This window comes from Falco punctatus (assembly GCF_963210335.1).
Source record: "Falco punctatus genome assembly, chromosome: 4".
Lineage (NCBI taxonomy): Eukaryota > Metazoa > Chordata > Aves > Falconiformes > Falconidae > Falco > Falco punctatus.
Genome location: NC_137583.1, coordinates 88967255 through 88973254, shown reverse-complemented (window position 1 = coordinate 88973254; position 6000 = coordinate 88967255). Strand labels below are relative to the sequence as shown.

The 6000-nt window shown below is 39.5% G+C and overlaps 1 long non-coding RNA gene across 1 annotated transcript in view; it reads left to right on the top strand.

The window, feature by feature from the left end:
- Positions 1-295: 295 nt before the first annotated feature.
- The window catches only part of LOC308061745, a 57727-nt gene continuing 52022 nt past the window's right edge, over positions 296-6000 (top strand). Inside the window, exon 1 of the long non-coding RNA XR_013927342.1 lies at positions 296-5591. This is a non-coding gene — a long non-coding RNA (uncharacterized lncRNA). The remainder of the gene's footprint in view (positions 5592-6000) is intronic.

Genomic DNA, 6000 nt, shown 5'->3' with positions numbered 1-6000 from the left:
CTTTACGCCAAAAGCACAGATTGCAATGAAATGTCCTTAGTCTGAAGACTGCAAGGGACACGTTTGCTCACTTCCATTTTCTAGGCAGTATTTTCAGAAATGACAGTGCAAGGTTTCCCTGCTAAAGGTGGGGATTTGTGGCTTTGGTTTTATTTTTCCTTTTTTTTTTTTTTTTTTTTGGGGGGGGGGGAGGGAGCAAAGGGGTGTGTGTGATTGCTTCGTTGTTTTTTTTCCTGTTTTTTTGTTTGTTTGTTTGTTTGTTTCCCTTTTATTGAGCAGTACATCTGCAAGCAAAGAAGGTATTGGCCTGTGCCAGAAGTAGTGGGGCAGCACAAGTGCATTTCTTGCCAATTAAGATACAGTTCTGCAGGGATTGGTAAGTGGTAAGTTAGGGCAACAACTCAGCTTCATATTCAGTGGCCTTTTTCCAGCCGAAGAGGGGTAGTTACATTTTTCTCTTTGCTAGTTATCCGACAAACTTTCATATCATTACTTATTTCCACTGAGTCATTTTCTAACTTGGAGAAACCGTTCCTTGTAAGAGGGAAAACCTATATGTTTAAGTAAGCCAGAGACCTGGACTTGTATGTTTCTTATCTCGTCTGGAGTATTTGGCTTAACTCTTACTAAGTTCACCTGAAACAGAGAACTTGGGAGCAGGGACCAGTCACAAAATGTGCTTATACACGTGTACCGTAATAGGGACAACAGTGGAGTTGTGTTTGTAATTTTCGCTCTGGGCTTACTAAGTCTGCTAGAATTAAAAAAGTATACTTGTAGCATGTTAATTAGCCCAAGTGAAAGACTTGGGGTGCAGCCAAGCTTTTGTCTTCCCCAAAGTGTGTTCTCAATTGCCTATACTCAAAAATGATTTCACCGACATTCTCGCTTCAACTTTGAGGTGTGCCACCACCTATGACTTTTACAGACCAAACTCAGTCACTCAAAGGGATTTTGGGGAGCTGGGTGTTTCCTGGTGTTCCAGCACAAACCACAGTGGACAGATCACACAGTTGCATTTTGTGCCTACAGAGGTACTTAGTGTGCCAGGCTCCTAGCTTCATCGCTGGACAATGTTTCAATGGAGAAAAATGTTTATATTGCTTTTTAAACTCTAGATTTTGTCTTTCACAGCTTTGTTTTATGAATGCAGGTCTATATGTTTGAGCAAATAGATAAGGGAGACGAAGGCATATCCTGTCAAACTAAAAAATAATAATAATTTATAATTTCAAAATAAAATTACTCTTGGCTATTCTACCATATTTGCATATTTTACTTTCCCCTCTGTTTTAGGTTGAACTGAAATTTTCCTTTGTTAACAGTAAATCTCTTGTGCTTCTGTTCTTTGGAGTTGCTTATGCTATCTCTTTATCCATCATACATTGAGGTATCTGAAATGTACAGTTGTCTTGCTAGACCTATCTTTACAGTTTCTTTAAGACCATTGTATTAAGACTAAAACTATGTATGGCATGCATATGCTGAATAATAGCTTCTGCTCAACTGAATATATTTTTGCTTCATCTTTTTCAGGGCTACCAATGCAACAGGTTGTACTGATTATTACTTTAAAAGAATGGCTATTATAGCTGTTGGGCTAGGTGCAATGCAGAAGGAATAAACTTTGGGATGATGGCAAGGACCCTGATGACCTTTGGAAAGATTAAATAAGACTGCTTCTGTGATCAATTTCCTAATCTGTGCAACTGGAAACATTATTTTCATCTTTACTCTTAATGCCTGACATAGTATTTGGTGTAGTTTTAACTAAACAGATGAGCCTAATCACATTTTGCTGTACTTGTATTTGATTTATTTGGCCAATGAAAAATCTGGCAGACTGATGACAAATTGAAAAGGGTTGAAGATTTAAAACAAATACTCAGGGTCTAAAAAGATAATCTCTGTGATGATGTAAGACTGAGGAAAAAAATAATTTTAAGAACTGCCCTTGTCACAGACTAAAGGCATCTACATTAAACAAAAACTTCGGGTGTCAACGAGTGGATGAAATCTTGTTTGAAACAATGTTGTCTTCGTTGGAAGCTGAAAGCTGACCAACTGAGACCAGAAAGAAAATGCTTCTTTTCTCAGTGAAGTAGTTAGCAGTTGAAATAACTTGACTGAGGAAGCGATGGGGTTGTTTTTATTACTAGGTATAAAACCCCAAACTTGATGTGTTTCTAAAAAGATATAGTTCAACTCAATCAGGAGGCATAAAAGTTATTGATTAATAACTTTTGTTGGTATAGTAATAACATCCTGAGAGGAGTTCACATTAAAGTTATTGTCCTGGCATCCAGAACTATGATTCAGCTACTAAGTTTAAGTTGATTATTTTTTTCTATCTGTTCCAGCTCAGAATAATGTTTACTCTCTAGATTTTCAGAATATTACAATATAATGAGTAACTTTCATTATATTTCAGCATTGTTATTTTAGGAAAATTTCTGTCCAACTAACCAAGGACTAAAAGAAAATCCTTAGCTTTTATGGCTATAAATAGATTCCTCAGATTGGATTTGATTTTCATTTCTCAGATCACATTTTGAGATGATTATGAAAAAGAATTAGATTAAAGATTAATATATGGAATTCAGCACTGTTTTAGCACTTAATATTTAATATTACAGCCTTTTGAAATAAACTCTAGTTTATACCAAGTTGTGATTTTTTTTCAGGATGGAAACTAACAAAAGGGAATGACATAATATAAGAACAGAATATTTATTTAATAGTATAATTTATTTTTCTTCTCAGAATAGTTATCATCTATATAATGTAATTTATCAATGGGAACAGGGTATCTTAGATGTTAGTTTTACTGTCTGAAGCTATGTCCATCCAAAAAAATAAGGGCAACATAGGGACAACCTTTGTGGTTATTAATTATAAACATAAGTTTCCGTCAGTGTTACAAAAAGTTACTATAAAAACTATAGTTTAAAAATTGAATGGAAATTTTCTTCATCAAAACTACTGTATATGTTATTTTGAAAAAAGCAGTCTTGAAAATGCAGATGGGGACTGAAAATTGTCAAACTATGGTCTTTCTAGCTCATGCAGCAGTTTAGTTAATAACACTTATAGCAGTTGTAAGTGAAATATTATAGTTGCATTTGTATACATTGACTGTGGCACAATTCCAGGCACTATAACTGGAACATTTTTAGTTCAGTCCTATAACTATATACAGTCTTCACTTCAGCACTAGGGAAACATTTTGTCAAAGCCAGCTTTGTTAATTAAGTGGTGCTATTTGTATGTTTATTTTCAATAGTGTGTGAGTAATAACCCTGTTGCAATACTTTTCTTGACAAGCAACGGCCAGCAGTAGGTGTGTGCAACTGGGCTTGCCCCTAGCTGGTATCTCACTGGCATTCAATTTGTGTCCTTCAGAGCAAAACCAGTGTAGCCAGCAGACCTGTGCATAATTTCAGACTTTTCTGTTGGCATGAGAGGAGGACCAGTCAGAGGGTATTGTCTCATACAGGCTGGTGATGTGACCCACAGGACAGTGACAGAGGCAGGAAGACTGAAGAAACAGCATGTGGAAACTGAACACAACAGCTGTGCTGCTCTGTGGCAGTTCAGCTGAGTGTGAAGAATGACTGCCCTCTAAGGAGTCTCTGGCTTTTAGCAAATATTTAGGTTAAAGAACCGTTCCTGTGAAAACAGACTGAGGGAGAGGGACAGAGAAAGTAGAAGTAAGGTAAGAAAAAGCTGTGCTTGTGGTTTTTTGTTTGGGTTTGTTGTGGGTTTTTTTAGTATTTTTTTTATTTTATGGCTGGCTATCATTTAGGCTGGTCAAGATGCTCACCATTTATAGTAAACTGTGTATTCTGAGAGATTATTACAGTTTATTAAAGCAGGCTAACTGGGGAGGTCTCAGTTGCCTGGAGGTTGGCCAATGTGATGCCCACCTACAAGAAGGGCTGGAAGCAGGATCCATGGAACTACAAGCTTGTCAGTCTGACCTCAGTGCTGGGGAAGGTTATGGAACAGATCATCTTGAGTGCCACCACATGGCATGTACAGGAAACTGGGGGATCAGGCCCAGTCAGCATGGGTTTATGAAAAGCAGGTCCTACTTGGTTAACATGACCTCCTTCTATGACAAGGTGACCCACTTAGTGGATGAGGGAGACATTGTGGGTGGTGTTAATGGATGTTAGTAAAGCCTTTGACGTGGTCTCCCACAGCATCTCCCGGAGAACCTGGCTGCTCATGGCTTGGATGGGTGTGCTCTACGCTGGGTAAAAAACTGGCTGGACAGCTGAGGCTGAAGAGTGGTGGTGAATTGAGTTAAATCCAGTTGGCATCCCACCACAGGTGGTCCCAGTATTGGGGTCAGTTCTGTTTAATATCTATCAATGATCTAGATGAGGGGATTGGGCGCATCCTCAGTAAGTTTGCAAATGACACCGAGTTGGGCGGGAGTGTTGATCTGTTTGAGAGTAGAAAGGCTCTGCAGAGGGATCTGGGTAGGCTGTGTTGAGGTCAGTTGTATGAGGTTCAACAAGGCTCAGTGCCAGGTCCTGCACTTGGGTCACAACAACCCCATGCAGCACTAAAGGCCTGGGGAAGAGCAGCTGGAAAGCTGCCCACCAGAAAAGGAGCTGAGGGTGCTGGTTGCTGTCTGGCTGGACAGGAGCCAGCTGTGTGCCCAGGTGGCAAAGGCGGCCTACAGCGTCCTGGTTTATATCAGAAACAGTGTGGCCAGCAGGACTAGGAACATGATTGTCCCCCTGTGCTTGGCACTGGTGAGGCTGCACCTCGAATACTGTGCTCAGTTTTGGGCCCCTCACTACAAGAAAGACATTGAGGTGCTGTAGCGTGTCCAGAGAAGAGCAACGGGGCAAGGCTTATCAGGAGCAGCTGACAGAACTGAGGTGTTTAGTCCGGAGAAAAGGAGGCTGAGGCGAGACCTTATCGGTCTCTACAGATACCTGACAGGAGGTTCTAGAGAGGCGGGTGTCAGTCTCTTCTCCCAGGTAACGAGTGACAGGATAAGAGGAAATGGCCTCAAGTTGTTCCAGGGGGTGTTTAGATTGGATATTAGGAAAAAAAATCTTCACTGAAAGGGTGGTCAAGGATTGGAAAAGGCTGCCCAGGGAAATGGTTGAGTTACCATCTCTGGAGGTATTTAAAAGACATGCAGATGTGGCACTTAGGGACATGGTTTAGTGTTGGACTTGGCAGTCCTGGGTTTACAGTTGGACTTGATGATCTTAAAAGTCTTTTCTAACCTAAATGATTCTATGATTCAATAATTAAGGCAGATATTACAATTTCTGGTTTTTGGTTTTGGTTTTGTTTGGGTTTTTTTCTTTCATTGGTACATCGTTATTTCTTTTCTTTTTTTTCTTTCTTTTTTTTTTTTTTTTTTTTTGTTTTTAAAGCCAGCGCAACAATAACAGACTGTAGTAGTTCACAACTGCTATAAAGTTGCAGGTTCTTAGAAACCCAGAGAGTATGGGTTTGCCATGTCCTGCAAGTGTTTAGGAGAAATAGCTAAAAGTCATCTAAACCAGATGGAAAATAAAGCTACAAAGAATGACCAGCTCATACATTTTTGCTTTCCACAGGTAATTGCAACTCTAAGCAGCAGGAGATGTCCTTTGTAATTTCAGTTCCTCTGAGTGCAGGAGAAAGAAACACCGGTATGAAGTACAACAGGGTTTTCTGCAGTCTTTCAGGCAATAACTGAGTACCCTTTATTATCCTGTTGATATGCTCAGAAAAACAAAAATACAGAAGAGAAGCCAAAGTATTCTTCAAGAAGATGGAAAATTGCCAAGGTGATACATTAAAACCACAAAGCATGTGGTTTTTATTATGTGGCACAGGTTGCTAATATGCAGAAACGAAGGAAGTGATCTTAATACACTGATTCATCCACTTGGGATTAACACTGTTGACAGTGCTTTCAGAATAGGCATCCTTCTAGTAGCATGGTCCCATGAGGCAGTTTAGAAAAGTAATCATTCTCACCAG